Source organism: Rattus rattus, chromosome 4 (assembly GCF_011064425.1).
Source record: "Rattus rattus isolate New Zealand chromosome 4, Rrattus_CSIRO_v1, whole genome shotgun sequence".
NCBI classification, from domain to species: Eukaryota; Metazoa; Chordata; class Mammalia; order Rodentia; family Muridae; genus Rattus; species Rattus rattus.
The window spans coordinates 69,221,511-69,241,666 of record NC_046157.1 but is presented as its reverse complement, the minus strand read 5'-3'; the positions used below and the strand labels follow the sequence as shown (position 1 = coordinate 69,241,666).

At 41.1% G+C, this 20,156-nt stretch overlaps 1 protein-coding gene across 1 annotated transcript in view; it reads left to right on the top strand.

The window, feature by feature from the left end:
• The window catches only part of LOC116899052 (roundabout homolog 1-like), a 573,719-nt gene that overhangs the window by 551,931 nt on the left and 1,632 nt on the right, over positions 1-20,156 (top strand). The gene's annotated exons all lie outside the window — the stretch shown is intronic.

Genomic DNA, 20,156 nt, shown 5'->3' with positions numbered 1-20,156 from the left:
TTGTTTCAAGGAATTAGCTTTTAAAATTAAAAACATATTAAAAGTATAGCTCAACGCCAGAACATCCTAACATTACTATGAAGAAAAAGAAGATTCTTGAGTGTGCCTTGGAGGGTGTGTGTGCGTGTGTGTGTGTGTGTGTGTGTGTGTGTGTGTGTGTGTAGTGCATTCTCATGAAACAAGGTGAAACAGAGACCACATGACAGAGATCAAGTTCTCTCTCTCTCTCTCTCTCTCTCTCTCTCTCTCTCTCACACACACACACACACACACACACACACACACACACACACACCTTTCCAAATTTTGTCTTCATGGGAAATCCTTCAGTGTCCACTTTTTGGCCTCCATGTGGAGGAGAGTGAGTGAGTGGAAGAGTGCTACGTTTAATAGAGAGAGACTGAGTGAGTGAGTGGAAGGGTGCTACATTTAAGAGCCTCTAAAGAAGTCTGGAGGACGAAAGCAGAGCTTCAGTTACAGGAACGGGGCTTGGCTTGCATTAAAGGGCAAGACAAGAGCCAAGATCCAAGGATGGGGTGAGGGTTGACACAGCCAAGTCATTGAGGAGAAGTCCATAGGTCCTGGATTCATAGGTATCACCCGCCTGGTGGAGGCAGTCCTTGGGCTCCATGGCCTTGTAACATGCACATAAGGGGTTAAGTGTTTCCAGCAGCCTTCAGCAGTATGGACAGAATAGACTACAAGAGAAACAAGTTAACAAAGATCCCAGCCATTGAGAGGCAGAAGGGAACTGGATATCTGCTATTTTATTGCCCATGTGCCAGGCCTCTGCTGGGTCCTTTGCTTCTGGCTGTCATAACCATCCTGTGAGGGAGGCGTTGTCGTTCCAGCTTTATTTCATTTTATAGATGAGTAAATTGAGAGCCAGCAAAATGCTTGCATTGACCTAACAAGTATTAGGATCTGGCTTTAAAAGCTGGAGAATAAAGAGCAGTGACTTAGATGCCTCCGTGAAGGCAGGTAATTCATTTACTGTCGGATCCACACAAAGATCAGATTCCACGAGTGGAGGAGCATTTATGCGGGGAAATTAGTTGATGCCTACTGGTGTTTTAGACAGTGAAATAATTTATTTTCCAGTCCCTTCTAAAGAGATAGAGCTCTCTCACATGTTGATTAAGAGGTGCCAAGGCTACTTAAATTAAAGCAATATGTTTTCATATGAGAACTCAGCTTGTTAAAGAGAACAAATTCGCATTTCCTGTTAGAGAAAAGCAGTGACTCCACTTTGGAACAGAATAGAAACGGACCAGGTGTTCTCTAGTGAAAATGTACATCAAGACAACCCGTGGTCCTTTTTATAGACTCGTTTGTTGAGCTATAAACAACCCTATATCGTCCCAGCCAGAACCCTCAAGAGAGACTGAACCAAGATGTTCCATTTTGGGAGAGGGAAGCTTAGATTGCAGAATGAAACCCCATGTCAAAAGAAAAAGAACAACCAAACGCAATACCGAGGTTTGGTTCCATACATTGGGAGTGGGATCCTGCCACATCTGAATGGTTAATGAGCTTCTAGCTCTGCATTTTCCTGGTAAAGACTCTGGGATGTAAGTTATGGCTTTCATGGTGATGGATACCAGCCTGTAAGAGTCCTCGCTGCACACTGAGCTCTTCCTGTTGAATTCATTTTCACATAATTGACGAGGATATTGTTTCACGCAGTAGTCTCCAGTTGCATGTTTCTCTTTAATTTAAGTTAATTAAAACAAAATGCAATAAAAGTTCGGTTTCCCATGCTGTAGAGCCTCATGGGACTGGTGCTTTCTGTGCCAGTGGAGCATTGAGCTGGCGTCACTGAGGACAAATAGGTGCCCTCTGACCATGCTAGATTGCATTGGAAGACTCGGAGAGTTTTAAACTACAGGGAACTCGATTTAAAGCTGTGCTTATTAAATTCTGAGTTTATTCAAGTATAGACAGATATTTTCCTTACAGAAGTATTCTCCGTGTTGAAAATACTTCAGATTTAGGGACAGCTTTCACACTTTTGTTCTTTGTAATGAAAAAGTATGTATATCGAAGATAAATTACTTATCTGTCAATTGAATTGGATCATTTTAAGACCCTAATGTATGAGGGATTTTCCCATCTTTGGGGAGGAAGCATCCTCTCCAAAGTATTTATACATTGCTCAAAGTAGTCAGGACATTGGTGGGATTTCCACTGTGTGAAGTACTGTGAAAGATAATTTGACTAAAGATAATAGACTAAGTACCCTTAAAGAGACTCCAGGGGCGTCTTCATATATACATCTGATGAATTGTGTGTATATCCATATTTATATAATACATATGGAATTTGCATTAAATCATAAATGCAAATATGCAATTTGTTCCCATCTTCATGAACTTATTCAATATAGTTTATAAATTATTGACTGAAATCGTCTTAGAACAATTTCAGAAAACATAGCACATAGTGTAACCACCGATTATAATTTGAAACGGAAACCCTTGAAGTAGGAAACACCATAGGAGTGAGAAAGAAGAAATATCACCTCCACAATTTTTCTGTCACCTGTCGATTCCGCAAGTTGGTTCTAACCCATTTTCAGAGTTATAAGTCACACAAAATACATAACCCCCCCCCACACACACAAAAAAAAAAAACCCAAAAAACAGAAACAAAACAAAACCCTGATGTTGTCAGGGCTGATTACCTTCTTAGTCATATACATATTTAGAATAAAAGTAGCCCTAAGCTGGTTTTCTTACTGTGATTTAGACCCTTGCCCAAGAACCTGTGTACCTAATTTTATTAATTTGTCCTTCCGTGTTACTTATTGCTATTCATTTATCCCTCCTGTCAAAGTTGCCGCCCCGCTGGTTCATGGGATGGTTAACTCATCCATGGAGCTCGCCTCTTCCCACCACCCTTCCTCTTGCCCAGCTGGGACGTGTTCCTAGAAAGCACTGAACAGGTGCTTCTGCCCTTCTCCAGAGCTCCAGCAGCGTCTGTGCAGTAGTAGGCTCCAGTGCGAAAGCCTTTGTGAACGCGCCTAGATTTCTAAAGTTTGGCTGAAGTTTGCACTTCAGCTCTCTCTTCCTGAGGGCTAGCTCTGAATAACTCTGTTGGATTGATTCTGTCCGTGTTGTTTTTGCTTCTCATTTGTATTCCCCACTAAAGCATTCTTTCAACTCTTCTCCGTGTATTCTAAGGTTAGGGATGGAATTGTTTCCTGGGAATGTTGTTGAATTCCTCCCCTCAGCACATGCAAATGAGGCTTCCTTTGGATATGACAGTTGGTGGAAGATCCAGATGAGACCTGAGTTACTGGCTTGAGCACTAATTAGTCAGCATGTGTGCATTCTTAGAGAAAGCAAGAGATTTCGGCAGAGAGGCAGAGACACAGGAATGCCATGCCAGGTACAGAGTTCTGAGTTCAGGGGTGATGTAGCCAGCAAATACCCAGAGAAAGAGAGAGGCAGAGTGCACATTCTCCCTTACTGACTTTCGGAAGAACCGACTCTAGCCCCTCCATATTCTTGATTTGTAGACTCTACGACTGTGAGGCCATGCACTTGTATTTTAAATGATCTGTTATGTCCAGTGGTTTCTTTTTTATTATTTCCTGTTATTGTCCCTCTTTAAGAGTTCACTGGTGGGCTGGAGAGATGGCTTAGCCGTTAAGAGCCCTGACTGCTCTTCCAGTGGTCCTGAGTTCAACTCCCAGCAACCACATGGTGGCTCACAACCATCTGTAATGGGATCTGGTGTGTCTGAAGACAGCTATAGTGTACTCTTATATATGAAAGAAATACATAATTCTTAAAGAAAAAGTAACAAAGAATTCACTAGCAACTGGATTTTTTTCTTGAAGAAGATGTAAATATGGTGTCTGGAAAGGTGACCCAGTAGTTAAGAACACTTGCTACCCTTGAAGAGGTTAGGAGTTCAGTTCCTAGCACCCATGTCTGAAGGTCCCAGAAGACCTACCATACTCCTGTAGCCATAGGGTGCCCTGGTATGTATTTCTGTATACATCTTCTCACATGTGCCTGTCACACACACACCACACACACACACACACACACACACACACACACACTCATAGAAATAAAAGTGTTGTGTTTTTAAAAGAAAGTAAACATAATAATACCTCAAATAATTTTAGCATTTAAGAAGCTTTGGTCAGCCAGATCTTATCCAGGACAAACATCTTTCCCAGTGAAAAGGACTCTGGCTACTTCACTTCGTGATTTATCCTTTTTGGTGGAAACTTAGTCTAGAAGTGTTTCACTCTTTGTAGATCACCGCATACTTCTTGGGCTCTTGGCTTTTGATGTATATCGCCCCTCCCAATGTTCCAACTCTAAATCTCTAGGTACTGAACTCCTAGACTGTAAGGTATTGAAGGATGGATTAGGTTAATGATACCTACCCTCCTGTCGATATAATATAGTTTATTATTACAAGGTAATATATGTAAGGTATGAGATCATATATAGTATATGATTGCATATGTATATGTATTTATGTATATATGTATTTAGATATCTGTGTATCTCTCTATGTATGTATCTATGTATTTATGATCTGTCTGTCTGTCTATCTATCTATCTATCTATCTATCTATCTATCTATCTATCTATCTATCTATCTTGCCCTGTATGTGACTGGAAGATGCTGAGTCCCTAATTGATGCTTATTGTCCCCCATCTCTCTCGCTCACTGTCTAGTTCATCCCTTCTCCATCCCCCTCCCGGTCTCTCTTTCAAAGCAAGGCCTCAAGTGTTTCAGGTGGGCCTCGCTCACTGTGGAGCTTCTCCCTCCAAAGCGAAGGGGTGATGTAGATGTATTGGTCCCCTCGCTGTGTTTACATGGTGCAGGGGATTGAACTCAGAGCTTTGGGCACACTGGACAAGGATTTCCCTGAGCAACTTCTCCAACCTCACATCCCATCCCCCCTCACCCCTTTCCTTTCTTTTACTTCTTTTTTACGCTAATATTAATGTCTGCTAAAATACTTCTCCATTGAAAAAAATATCGTGAGCTTCCTGCTTGGACAAGCAATAGTAACAGGTGTTACTTCACTTGGTCTGTGCTGAGGCCAGCATCAAGTGAACAGTAGGTGTGAAAGGTTTAAAGCGAGAAAGCAGGGAGGCACCGTTGCATGGCAACGCGTCTGGACCTTAGACTTAGAGTCCCAGCTCTCCACAGTATTTGGGAGGTACTAAGCGAGTTATTGACCCTCTGAGAGTTTCTTTGTTTGTCTAATCAAAAGTAAAAGGAGTTACCCTTTCTTTTCTGGAGCTTTAAACCCTCTTCTGAAACCTCACAATTTTCATGTGACAATACAGCCCAAAGAAACTTGCGCTGACCTTCAAGGATTCGCACATGCGCTTTGGAGCACCTCCTCCCCAGGCTAGGGATGTGTGATGTTTGCCTGTTGGAAAGTTTTCCTCGGACCCTTGCGTTTATGACATTCAGAAGAGCAGCGTCCTGATTCTAGCCAGGGGGTTTTATGTGTCGTCAACTTCGATTAAGAATTCTCACTCTGCTGATTAATTTTCGTTGGTTGGAAAATGTGAGAGTTGACAAATTTATCTGTTCTTATTCCAGCTCTCGCATGCTGTATTAACTTCATTTTATGGGTGAGGAACCTGACCCATTAACTGAGGTTTGTAGCGAGGTAGAAGTTTATGTACCTAGAAGAAGAGTTCACGTATGGCGACTCAGGAGCCATCATGGTTTCCCTGCAATCACTGTGATGAAGAACCATGTATTGTAGTTTTTATTAAATTTACATTAATTTTGAGGGTTACTTTTTTTGATTAATCAATATATTCTTTGAATGCTGGGATGAAGCCCAGAGCCTTTTGCTTGCAGGGTTAGTGCTCTTTCCAAGAACTGTACCGGCATATTGTTGAACTTTTTAATAACATTACGTTTACTGCCTTGCAGTAGAGTTTAGTGGTTAAATGTCAGGATCTGGGAATGGAATGCAGGTGTCTCATTCTTTCTTTCCTTCTGGAACCCTGGATGGATGCTATTGAGTTTTCGTGCCTCTGTTCTCATCTGTAAGTTGTGGGTATTAACAGTGTCTCCTCTAGAATGTTGTGGGCTTGTAAGACCTAAGAGACTAAAGAAATTGAAACATAAATACAGGTCAGATTTTTTTTCTGGCTTCTCAACCAAGATTAGGAAGATGACTTTAGAAATAGTCCATTGTGCTCTTCAGACTTTAGTACTAAGTACCTTTACAAGTTCTTTTTCCGCATTTTGGTATCTGTTTACTGTTTTTGTACAAGCATATAGAGTTCTGTGTGATAATTCTATACATGTATTGCATGAGTAGCTATCATTGTAGTTACTTTTTTATACCTCCTAAATTAAAAAGCTTTATTCGTGTGTGAAAATTCTATTTATAGACTGCAGTGTAATGTTCATTAATACATATAGTGTGTTCTGATCTAATCTGGGTAATTAATGTTGTGGTCTCCTTAAAAGTATGATTGGAGACTTTCAACTTCTTTTCGTTTCTGATGAGAGTTTATACTACATTCTTTGTAAGACTATAATGTATTACATCATCTCTCTGCTGGCCTCTTTTTAAAAATTGTATTTTATATGTATACATGTATATATATATTTATGTATGTGTGTGTATATGTATCTGTGTGTTTCAGTATGTCAGCGTTTGTATGATATATAGATATAGATACAACCTGCTCATATATACATATAAATATATATATATATATATATATATACACACACAAACACACACACACACACACACACACACACACATCTATACAGTCTGCTCAGCCCATATAATGTCACATGTATGTATGTCTAAGGGCTGGCCATTTGGTATCGTAAACCCCATTCGTAAGCTCTACCCAGGACAACACTCTTCCTCTTTTCCCAGCATTCCTTGCTTGTCTGTAGGGCTCCGCCTTCTTAAGCCTACCCATGCGGTGATGTGCAGTGCTGCCAGGCTTTGGAAGTCATCTGGAGCACGCAGAGCGACTCTGTCCTCTTGACCGCTTCCTGTGTGTCACATGCTCTGTGAGAATCTCCATTCATTTTTCTTTGTCTTTTCAATTATTTGATTTACCATCAGCAAAATGCTCAAACCTTGCAGTTCTAGAGGCTTGTCCTGACTTTTGCTTGTCAGACTTGCCGAGACGGATGGCTGTGTCTCCTGAAGATGAAGATGGAGTGTTGGTTTATGGGTAGTGTGGTGAGGCTTAGGGGCAGCTTACTGATGACTGCTGCTGAAATGGGATTTTGTGTTATGAAGGAAAACAACTACGAACCTCCTGAAACTGGGATAAGGTTTGCTCTGGCTTTGGAGGAGATCATGGGATTATTTTATTTCTCTTTCTATAAGGCCACTTTGTTATGTAAATTGAAAATAGTTGTTTAAAACACATATTTAGATAGTAGCATACCATTATCCATATGTGTTCGAATTGGAGAGTCATTGCCAACGTTCCTTTCGGACAGTTCTGTAGTTTGGCTAGTCTGCCCCTCCCCCACCTGTCTCAGATCTCAGTGTTCATCATTTTTTTTAAAAATATGTTAGCGATTGAACCAAAGTCTTGCCCAGGCTGACCACCGCTCTACCTCCAAGTCCTAAGGAGGGCTGCATCTCCATGCCTATCTGCTTCCCTTCTGTCCATCCGTTGCCACTTGCCTACGCTTTTGATAATCCTAGCCCACACCATTTAATTTCAGAAGCGCCTCCAGCTGCGAATCCAAGTCAGGTGAACATAATTAGGTAAACAGGACCGCGGCTGAACGGGCCCGGACTGAAATGTGGTGCTTTCCGTGCCTTCGACACACGTCAGCATCGACCTTTCGGGGTTTATGATGCCTCGTGGAGCCTTTACGTGCTCTGTAACTACTCGATCACAGTTCTAGACGGAAGCTCTGAGGTTTCGCATCGTCCCTTTATTCTGTAGAGCTAATTACAGGCCCCTGTGGCACTGTAACGTTTTCGATTCATTCTGTATTCTCAAGAGCCAACCACAGAATACTCACTCAGGAAGCACTTGTGGAGTTGAAATAATTTTACTTCCCTGATTGTCTGACTGTCTTTCTCTTTGGACTTCTGCCACTCCACAGCTGCTGTTGCTGTGGTTTAAGATCAAGCCATGTAAAGGAAACAAACAAGTAGAAAACTTAGCATTGTTTTCATCTAGGCGTCAAATTTCTGTCTGTCCTTTCACAGCGGGTAGGCTATTTTAGTCTTTAAATCTCACAGCAATATCCATCTTTTTCCTTTCTATATTGTCTTTCAGTGAAAAAAAATGTTCTTATTTGTTTAATAAGGCAATCAAGAACTTCTGATTTTTTGACATTGGGTGTAGCATGGTCACCAGATCTGTGATCCCAGAACGTGGGAGACAGACGTGAGAAGCCAAGTACAAGTCTAAGGGCAGCCGATTCTACATGGCAAGATCTAGGTCAGACAGGGCTAATGCAGGGAGACATCAAGACAAGCAAACAAGCAAGCCAATGAGAAGAATTTATTGTTATTTTCCTGTCTTCGCCGCGCTTATTCACTGTAGTTTAATATATAGTTCATTCTTTTTTCTTTAAACGTGTTTCTGAGCACAGTTTTAATGTGTTTTAGATTGTTTTATATGATAGTAATAATTTTGTACTGGTTCCCGTGGTGCGTTTTCCTTCTTTGTAGCCGCAGTGCAATAGCACCCTTCCCACCTGACTTACTAGGGACAGAGACTGTCCATTCTAGGTTTAATTTTTTTTTTAATTTGACTATGAAGGGAGACTAATTTAAGGTTCAAATCACCGATTTCCCCTGAGTGGCAGAGTCTAGGAATTAGTTTGCAGTGTCATGGAAGACAGGTGAAATGATTAGGTCGATTTGATGCCTAAAGAGAAGAAGCAGTTGATAGCTGTTAATTGGCTTAAATCCATACCCAGTCTTGTCGTTCCCAGGGCTCACACAGGCATGACCCAGCAACTACGTTGCCTCGGGGTTCGTGACCCCCATTCAATTACTCTTATACAAATCTTCCACTAGCTAGGAAAGCCTGCTTTCGTGGGAGTCTTTGTTTTGCCTCATTCTAAGTTGCATAATATTTTGTGTACCAAACTCCTTTGTTTACCGGTCATTTAGGTGTGCACAAGAAAAAGGGTTGCTTTTACTCATTCTATGTGGCGCAATGTTTTGCATCAAAACTTCTTTGTTTAATGCTCATTTAAGTGTGAATAGGAGAAAGGGTTTATTGCTGGCTAATATTAATAGGACGTGTCCGTGTCTTAACTACGGTGTAGATCATGTATAATTGACGTTAACTCTGCATTGTACATAATCTAAAAAGACACAGGTCCTATTAACACTTTATTTTAGGGCCTGGATGTTGCTACATTCTAGCACAGACCCGGGGAAGTAGAGACAATTCATGTATATCAGTTGAGTAAATAAAAGAATACTAAAGAATTAGCAAAGATTATATTTTGTTTTCATGATTCCCCCTCTGCTAATTTGTTACTTTGCACAATTCCTAAATTGGAGAATTTCATTCTCAACACGGCAGCAGAATATTATAGAGTATTTACAAAGTAGAGAAACTCAGAGAAAAACATAAGCTACCTGTTTTTCAACAATCTTTTAAAAGTCAAGAGTATTTTTTCCCTGATCTTTTTCTCTGGGACTCTTTCTCCTTGCACCTCTCTATCTCCCTGGCTCTCTTTCACCTAGAATTGAGCAGTTTATACCTGTGCTCACATATGACACACACTTGATGAGTTTATGCTTCCGTCTTGTGCTGTCGTGATCTCAGGACTTGCAAGGAGGTGCGGTTCCTTACCTTCTCCCCTGCTGTTCACAGGACCATTGGCTCCTTGGTTGGATATTTGTGTTTGCCATGTTCTAAACGATTTAAAATGTCTCTCGGGTCACCTGTCATTTCCTTCTTCCACATTCATTGACAGATTTCTCCAACTCATATTTATTGGCTTGGTGTTTACAAGGTGCTATTCAAGGGGCTGGCTGGAAATGTAGATGTATTTGTGTTATGATAAACTAAACCCCCCAAAAGTGTTTATAAACCAGCCAAGTTTTGACTCTTTCACTTCAAAATTAAAAATGAAACCACTCTCATGCATATTATATTCCTTTTCGAAATCTTGTTATGGTACAGCATGAGAAGTACATATGCATATCATATTTTCTGTAGAGATGTTCTTACAAGTAGGAGAATTGGGAGGGCATATATATATATATATAATATATGTATAATTTCCTCATAGATTTTTTTGATATTAGGTAAACTAAAGATAGTTTTACTTACCCTTTATTTAAATATTTGCTATAATCTAAAAATAAATTTATTTATTAACTATTTAAATATTTGTTATTATCTAAAAATTTATCTATTTATTTATTTATTAGTTAACACTAGCGAATTAGTTTGGTTGTGCCATGCCGAAGGAGAGGTTCTAATTCTCTTCACTCTTTACTAGTGTACTGCTTAGGAACTCACACATGAACTACACAATTTGGAAGAGATAAGAAAGGAAAGTATACAATTAGTTTACTAATGTGCCAAAAGATTTGCTTCAGAAATACTTGTCAAAATTACTGAATTCTGCAGAGTGGAGTTGATTACATTCCTATAGGAATTCCTCAGTAAGCCTTTAAAAGGGTATTTTAAGAATTTTGTTTTTTAGAAGTATGATTGTCTTTAGACATTTATCCTTAAAACAGTAATTTTATACTTATTTTGAAGACACTAACCTCTCATTTAAAACTCAAGGTTGTTTTTTTTTTTTTTTAAACATATGACCAGTGTGACTGCTTCAAAAAGTAAAGTTAAAAGTTTCCTTTTTACTCCATTAATCGATTTTCGGTTTTGAACTGTTAGAAAGTTACTTTTATACTCTACATAGTCTGTGAAAATGTAATGCAGTCCTTTAGACAGGATGTTAGTTTAACTTTACATGATATTTTTGAAACCTTTACTATAGTTAAATTATTACATGTAATTTCTTTCAGTCTTATGATAATTTTCATTTTGTGACTTGAAAGCATCTTTTGGACACAAGAGTAAGATTTTCTCGGGTTATTTTTTCAGAAGTTGTACGATGAGGACAGAGGCTTTGTTAGTCAAGGTTTATTTATACATTTGTAAGTGTCCCTGTTTGGACACTTTGATGACAAAACCTGACTATATGTCACCATCTGCTCTTTCCATATTCTATGTAAATCAATGAACTGAAAATTTACATTGATTTCAATACCATGCTCCCTGCTTAATATGTGGACCATCCAAGAAGATTACTGTTATTTTCATTGCAATTTAAAAAGCAATCAAAGGACCACCCGTATTACTCTTTTTCTCAATGGCAAATATTTTCAGAATCCATTCTCAGAAAAATTACAAAGGTCTAGTTGTCTTAACAACTAAAACAGGCCATAAAATTTTAGGGAATACTTTATAATATACCTCAAGATCTGGAATCTTAGCATTCACTATAACACACAGACTTAATCTCTACTCCTGTGGTCCACACAAGGTTTTGAATAGGTTATGAAAAGAAAATGAGAGACACTGTGCCTTCTTGCCCAGTAGCAGTTTAAAGGCCATAACATCTCTAGCTGGAAGTAATGCATTTCAGTACCCAGCGTGCCTTTGGAGGACTTCCTCCAAGGAAGAGAAGTGTATTACTAAGCTAACCTTGGCTGCGTAGCACGTGATGCTTCTCAGTAAAGCTGAGGGTGCCTGTGCTAAGTGTTTCTTTAAATTGTCCACTTTGAATGTAGGACGTGTACACATGCATGTTTTCCCACACGTATGTGGGCAGGTGTGCTCCCCCTTGCTTCTTGTGCATTTGGAGACGGGAGGTTGCTGTCAGGTGTTATCCGGAGGTCACTGTTTGGGCTAGCCTTGGTTGGCTATGGAGGGCTGGAGATCCTCCTGTCTTTCCCCTGCCTTATCTTAACTCTGGGATTACACGGTCTTCCTCATGGACTTGCTGTTTCTTCAGTGTTGGTGATCTGAACACAGCTCCTCATGCCCGCGCTATAAGCATTTAACTAATTAAGTTGTTCCCCTAGTCCTTGTTATTTTGTCTTCTTTTGTTTTCAGAGATGTTCTATAGAAATTGTCCCGGTATCTTCTAAGAACTGTGCAAATTAAAATTTACTTGGAGTTTAAGACTAAGCTACTTCTATAAGATTTCTTCCAAACCTGGAGGGAAAAGTCTCCTGGAACTAGTAAGGACACTGCTCTAACCGAAAGATGGGGGCAGGAAGATTATGAAATCAAATAGGGGTGCTCCTGCAGCTTCCAAAGTTTCAAGCCCATGTGATTATGTAATAGGTTATAGTTTTCACATCTGGCACCATGCTAATGAGTAAAATATAGATATTATCTTGTCTTCTTTCTATAAATGCAAAAAACAGCTAAGCAATTTACCCAAGTCTAAGTAGCTAAGCAGTATAAGACTTAAATCCCCGTCTCCAGTTTAGTTTCCTTCTGTACACATAGGATAGTTTATAAATTTTGCTTTAAGCCATTCTCTCCCAATTTTAATTTCTTCTACTATTATTTTTTTAATGAAATGCCTCATATTCTTTAATCAATTTATTTTGGTGTTTTATGAGAATAGACCTCACCATGCGGTCAAATATACCCTCAAATTCAAAATGCATTTTCCTTTACAGCCTGACCAGTGGGATTATGGCCACTCCCTCTGGCTTTAATGCCATCCTTGCAAACATTTTCTCTGTTTTCATACATGTCCGACTGAGAGCAGTGACTTTATTTCATAGTTCATATGCAAGCAAACAGTGGGCGGCCAGATCAATGGATGAGACAACAGACACATTTGGGCCTTTAAGATCTGTATACCGTGTTGTTTCACACCTTGCAGAAGCGAACCTCTTACTATTGGCTCCTTCAGTAGACTTTTTTTGCTAGAGGGAAAGTATAAAAGAAGGAATTCTGAACAAACTTCCCCCTTCCCGTCCCGTCTCTGTAGACACTGCCGGGGTGAGGTCCCAGCTAACTGGGCAGTGAACACTTGATATTTCTTCACTGTCTGTTATTAAAGTGGTGCAGCATTGGGGGGCTCAACTTATACTGTCACTTTTCTTCCCATCTCGAGGGAAATAGCCATTTGGTTTTGATGATGAAGGGATATCACCCAAACAGTATGTATTCCTTCCTGGACTCTCATTTTGCCTCTGTTTCCACCATCCTTGTAGGCAATAGGCATTGTAGGGAGGGCACTCAGCTAATTCTTGGGATTATACTTTGGTTACAAGAGGTTCTTTTTTTTTTTTCTCCTTCTTAAGTGATCTTAAGAAAGCTTGTTACCAAAGGAAAGGGAAGGAAATGGAGAAAATGCCCTGCCCTGGCCATCACGTGGTTCCTTTGAAACATCGTTTCCTTTGTATTTCTTCTCAGTGAGTTATTTTACCTGAACACCTGTTCTGCGTTTAGGTCTATTTCCAGGACACTGAGTGGACGTTGGAAATGGCGATCCTTAGAGGACAGACTTCAGTCAATTGGTTTTTTTATTTGCATGTTTTATGAGACACGTCTAGTTTCAAACTCTGAATGCCTTTTCTTCTGTGGCCTGTATTTAGTGAGCAATGAGTAAGTGGTGCTTTCTTGTTTTTAGCAAACATCTCCTGGTAGGAAGGACCTCTGACAGGAAAATTATTGGATTTGTGATGAAGGGGTGTGCGCTTGTAATTAGAGAGAATTTTCTTTAAAATGTAGTCAAAGCTAAGGTAAAAAACAAAAACAACACCCCAAAAGAACCCTCCAAAACAAAACAAAACAAAACAAAACACCCCAAAACCCCACAAAACGTTAGTGGTGAGATTACTCTAAAAATATAAATATTTTTACAAATATAGGCATGTTGTAGACAATGGCGATGACCAGTCTTGGACAAATGTTACCAACTTTTCTATCAATATTCATCGTTGGTCTCTCAGTTAGTTAATGGGTTTGTTGCGATGTTCACAACTTTCTAAGCATTTTTTTTTGTTCTTTGATATTCTTCAGCAGGAGAATTTGATCACTACAAGCTTCCTGATTTTACCAATCAAAAATATTAAAGAGACATTTGGATGTAAGCAAGAACTTACATCCAAATCCTGGTTTTCATTCAGGCTACTGAGAAATGGACTTGAAACTATCAATAAAAGCTTATGCAAAAAAAGAGAGAAACCATAAAATTATGTACAGGCCTGACTAGAATATTAGTACAGCCAATATTTCTGGAGCGGTTGCTCGTTTGTGTTTCTGTAAGTAATGTCTCAGTAGGTGGGGGGACGTTGACATCCAGCTAGGAGCTTGGATTCTTCATTGTAAATCTCATGTGACTTTGATGTATTTCCCTGAAATACTTAGCACTTACGTGTGTGTCTCTTTCCAGCTGTGGTTGTGTAAATATTTAGATATTTCAGTCACTCTTGTTTATATTTTATCTTCCAACTGGGCCGTTCTTGAAGGAATTCTGCCCAGCTCTTTTCTGTGTTGCTGATCTTGCTGAATTTAGTGGTGTTACATCCCCAGGGAGCCACCGATGTTCTTCTTGAGGGCGGTGGACATTAACATCCTACGTCCTTCTTAAAGGACAGTGTCTTCCTAGTGCTTGTTAAGGAACAACGGGGTCATCTCAGTTTCTCGTTAATGTGCCATTCTCTCTGTCCTTTTTACTTTGTCTTTTTGTAACTATTGAGTTACTGCACAGAGTGTGGGTTTTGCCAACTATTCTATATACCTTTTATCTTTTCATATAAAAAATCCACAAATTGGCATAACTATAATGGTGGTGCAAGGCATGCCATGATGGGTCAGAGGTCACACTTGGCGTTGTTCCTTGCCTCCCATCACAAGACAGCTTCTCCTTTATTTTCCTCTGGTGGTGCGTTACAGCATAGCAATGAGCTTACAGGAAAGGGCCCTGTGTCCTCACTTTCATCTTGTTGTAGGAACACTGACCCGACAGATGTGTACTTCTCTACCCAATGTTATTTAGTCCTGATGATTTGAACTCAGGTCCCCCATGCTTCTGACGTAAGCACTTTACCCCTGGGCTCTCTCCATAGCTCAGTTATCTTTTCTTACATGAGGTTGCCACCGTGTAGCCCAGGCTGTTCTGGAATAACTGGTCTTCCCTCCTCAGCCGTCTGAATGCTGGGATTGCATGCATACCACCACACTCCTCAGCTATGAAAATAGTCTCAATTATACACGTAGGTGTTTGCAAGCTGAAACTCTCAGCGGTCTGATAACTAACACTGTAAGGGTGCTTAGCAATTTGAACTTGTATTTAGGCAAGAAGACAGAGTACAAGGAAAGCATTGAGAAGGAAGGCTTTACTAAGTTCATTGGGTTTTCAGGTAAATACTCTTTTTTATGGAGAAGGAAAAGCAAAGGCCTTCAGACCTGACAGCTTGTGGATAATTTTGTCACCAACATCTTAGAAGCAAGACATCAAAATGAATGATTTCGGTGTGGGAAAATTCATGGGACAGCCCATATTTACATATGGACTGTTTGGAAACCGCAAGAGTTTTGCATTTCCCTGGGACTAAAACCCAGCACTGCCACCTCCCAACTGAATGGCCTGTGAGCTTCAGGACAGCGTGTTGACATCATATTAACAACATCCACTTCAGAAAGATGCTGTTAAAGCAGTGGATGGGAGATACCAACAGCACCTCAGTACCTTATTGTCTGTTCATTCCTTCCTGCTTCTGTCGGAGCACAAAAAAATCATTTGCTGTAGTTTCAGTGAAGATGATGACTGGTGTTCGTGTTTTTGTTACCTAGGGAAACTCATTAAGGAGCTGAGTCAAATACTGCACAGTCCCTTTTCTGAGCATCACACATGATAAAGAGTTAAAACACTTCCATGCTGTGTTGTGATCTCCAAAGTCCTTGGTTCCGTTTCAGTGGTAGAGCTGCTTGTCTGATCACCTTGTTACTCTCTTCCGGTTACTGCGTACTTAATTGTGTACGTTTTCTATTCAAATGTTCTCCTCACAAACAAAATCCAGTAGAAGCCCCTGGTTTAAAAAGGAAAGATTTCAATACCTAAATAAGCTTTGGAAATGGAGCGGATCGCATACATTCTTTTGGCCGACCCGGTTGAACATCAGTAAGACTAGACTCTGAGAACCTCAGCTCTTTTCCTCTAATATGAGAAACGTTATTAACAATGTGGGGAAAGTGTATCCCATGGAGAATTTCAAAATTAGTCATTCATAATACAGAAAGCATTTTTATTGCTGGAGCGTTTACTGGATACTGCTGTACAAACATGGTGGTGAAAACTTGGGTCTGAGATCTCAATTCCCTGATGTCCTGCTGGCGGTGGTCCAGCTCTGGGGAACTGAAGGTCGGATGGAGACCCTCCTCAGCCACAGTGCGCTACAGTGGAACCTGGGCCGTCTCCAGGTTCGGCAATCGGCCGTGACTTCCCCTACACCTTCCTCCCAGACAGTTTCATACTTTCCCAGGATTTTTGCCCCAGCTCTTTCCTAGTCTCTTTCTCTAGCTGAGATTGTGATTCTCAGGTTAAAATTGGAGACACAGCCGTCAACTCGTCAACTCTCTCTGGGTTTTCCAAAACAACCAACGTTTTAGGATTTCACCCAACCCTTTTCCCTCTCATGTTTGTTTTATCTCTGTGTTCACGGAAACGCTACTCCAGCCACCAGTGATGCAGGGGGTTCAGTGTCTCTACTCTGTGTCTCCTGCCTTCTGAGCGTCCTTCTTCACCACACTCCATATTGTCAGAGAGGAGCCTCTGTTGGTTGTTTAACTCACCGTGTCCAGTGTGTCCCTGCTGTCCTTTCTGCCAGTGTCTAAGTACAGGTTCGTCAAGTCATAATTTGAAGGTTCAAACACATTGTATCTAATCTCCCCAACTTAGTCTGCTTTATGCCTTTATGTTAACTTTATTCAACCTAATTCCTTCAACCAGAGCAATAGCCTTTACTTTAAAAGGTTTATTTTTTGTTTGTTTTTTCATGATTTTTCCAGCTGACAAGATGGCTCAGTGGGGAGCGTGGGTTCCAGTGGGAACATGAAGACCTGAATTTGATACTCAGCATGAACATAAAAAAAAAAATTTTCCTGGTAACAAAGCACAGGTCTATGACCCCATCACTGCAGGGACAGCAACGTCCCTCGAAGTCACTGGCAAGGCAATGTAGTCAATCTGTGAACTGCAGGTTCAGTGAGAGATCTGGGCTCAGTAAATGCTGTGCCATGGAGGAGGGTGGGCCACTTGCCTCTGGCCTCCAAGTGTGAACACCACACACACACACACAGACAGAACACACACACACACACACACACACACACACACACACACACACACACTTTAACAACCTTGTAGACTCTGACTCAATGGTCAAGGCCTAGCCTGCTGTCTCCTTTTTTCTTCCATTTTTCTACTTTTGCAATTTCTTTTATTTTTCTTCAGGTTTGTGCCTCTCAATTTCTGACAGATCCCTTCCGTAGGCTGGGTAGTCTCGTAGCTGTGCCTTGAGTGAATTCCCTGCCTTTCTCTCCCTCATGGCTCATTTTCCTTCTTGGCTCATTCTTAGGGACCTTCTCAAGTGTAGAGGCTCCTGACCCTTCTCTTAGCGGCAGGCGTTGTCTTCAGAGCCCTTCCTTTATGTCCTAGCTGCATCTGTAACCTTATTTCCTACCTCAAATGGACCTTCATAATCTGAGATCTCTTTAACTGTGCACCACCTCCTTAGCTGATTATCACCAGTCTCTGTCTTTCATGATTACAGCCGTTCTCAGGCCTAATGATACACCGAGGCCCTCAGCCCTGCTAATTACCACCAACCTGGAAGCCAACCTGAATTCCATTTTCTTTAGTAGAGCCATTGTAAGAACTGGAAGAGTTTCTAAATTCTTTCTTTTGCTGGCTTATTTCTTCCCCTTGTCAAATCTGCCACCCTGTAAAGAATGTATAACACGCGGGGTACCATGTTCTAAACCATTGCTGTTTCTCTGCTGTTCTCTCCCCCGTCTCTGTCTGCCTCTGTGGACCCCACCACACCTCTGTGTGGCAAACGCAAGTTCCAGTGCCTGTGCCTGGGAAGCCAGAAGCTGACGTTGCTGGCTTCCCCATACCGCTCTTCCAGGTTTTAGCCTTTGGGTAGACTGGCTGGCCAATAAGGAACTCTTCACCATCTCTCTGACTGCTACCCTGTACCCCATCCTGGATACGTGCCCCCTGTGCCTGGATTTGCCTGTGTACTGTGGATGTAAACTGAGACCTTCATGCTTGCACTGCAAGCTCTCCATCTACTGAGCCATCTCCTCAGCCCCAGGTTATGAAACTCTTAGTCACTGAGATTATTAATAGAGTCGTTGCCCTAGGAAAAACCTGTGAATTATAGTATTTATCAATAACATAAATACAAATACAAAATGTGGCAGAGCACACCTCACACTGATTATTTTAAAAGGCAAAGCTTCTACTTTTCCTAATATTTCCTGAGTGTTTTTCCCCCTTTGTTTGTTTGTTTGGAAATGTGGTCTGCAGTGGTCCAGTTGGGCCTCAAACTAACAGTATAGCCAAGAAGGAACTTGAAGTGTTGACCCTCTTGCCTCCAAGTGTTAGGTACAGACCTGTGTTACCGTACCCCGATCTAGACTCTGTGATTCAGTCAGCCCCCTCTTCCCAGTTAGATCTTCCCTTGTAGCCCTTTATTCATTTTCCTCAGTGTTTCTACCCATGCTTGTGGAATATTGTAACGTGCTTGGCACTTGGCCCTCCTCAGCAGACAACTGTTGAGATGCTGAGGAAGCCCACAGGTCTCACGTAGCTGTCTGGAAGGGGAAACACTGGGCGCATTAGATAAATAAAATCAATGGTGACTCTCACTGAGGGTGTTTACATGGCACTCTTTAGGTTGTGGAAGGGAACTTGGTGGGGAAAGTTAGGGAGACTGGAGGCTTGGAAGCCTGGGGATTGAGGAGCGTAGTTTATTTGGAGTCCCATGCCTGTGGCAGGCATTTGCTAGGGCAGAAGGAAACACAGTGTGGTTGCGGTGCAAACAGAAGGCAGAGGAAGGCGTGAGCAGGCTGTGTGGAGTGAGGGCTGAGGGAATAAAAAGGTCTTGAGAGCAAATGAGTTCAAAAGCTTCTGACTACATCTCAGTGGACTATGAAAGGGGGCTTTTCTAAAGCTCCAGGCAGAAGGGATCACAGTTAGGATGGCAGGGGTGTAAAGATGGGGCCCCATCCTGGTGAAGCTACATGCCTGGTGGCAGGAGCATGCAGACCATGTCTTTAATGGGCAAGCATGAAGAAGATAGAGCACACTAAAAACAGCCGAGGGCGTACAGTCTCCAGTGGCATATCTCCTCCAGCAAGACGGTGCCCTGGAAACCTCTCCATACAACTCCACCAGCTGGGGACCAAGTACCAGAGCCTACATTCTCCTTTATACAACCACAAACACGGTCCCTGGTTTTGAGGTTTAATTTTATTGCCCCCCCCAAAAAAATATCGCCACAGGGTATATTTAACCGATATATACATATAAGAACTATCTTGATAAATTGGCCTCTGAGGCCCATAATGCAGCATACACCCAGAAATATCCCTTCTCCTTTGCTAGTATTTAAACTTGCTTTCTTGAAATAAAAAAATTCCCTTGAAAATACATATATACACATATATGCATATATACAGATGCATATAATCCTTTGCCATTTAATTACATTTTGAGTCTGTTTTAAAGGCTCTTTTCATAGCAAAAACATACTTTGGTGGTGCTAGATGGCTCGGGGGTTCAAAGCACTCAGGGCTCTAAGCAGAGGACTTGGATTTGCTTCTGGGCACCCACATAGCGGTTCACAACCATCTGTAACTCTTGTTCCAGGAGATCTGATTCCTTTTTCTGGCCGCTGTGAGCACCAGGCATGGACATGCACACGGTACACATACGTGCATGCTTGCAAATGCTCCTATACATAAAGTAAAAATAAATCTTAAAAAAAGCCCACCCTTTCCTTTTAAAAAGTCCTAGCAACATATAACGTGCTGAGTATTGATTTAAAATAAAATGACACCCCTCAAAAAGGGTTCTTTTTAGTAGGACAGAAACGTTCATTGGTATCCAGAGAATGCTTATTAGACAGTCATCTTGTG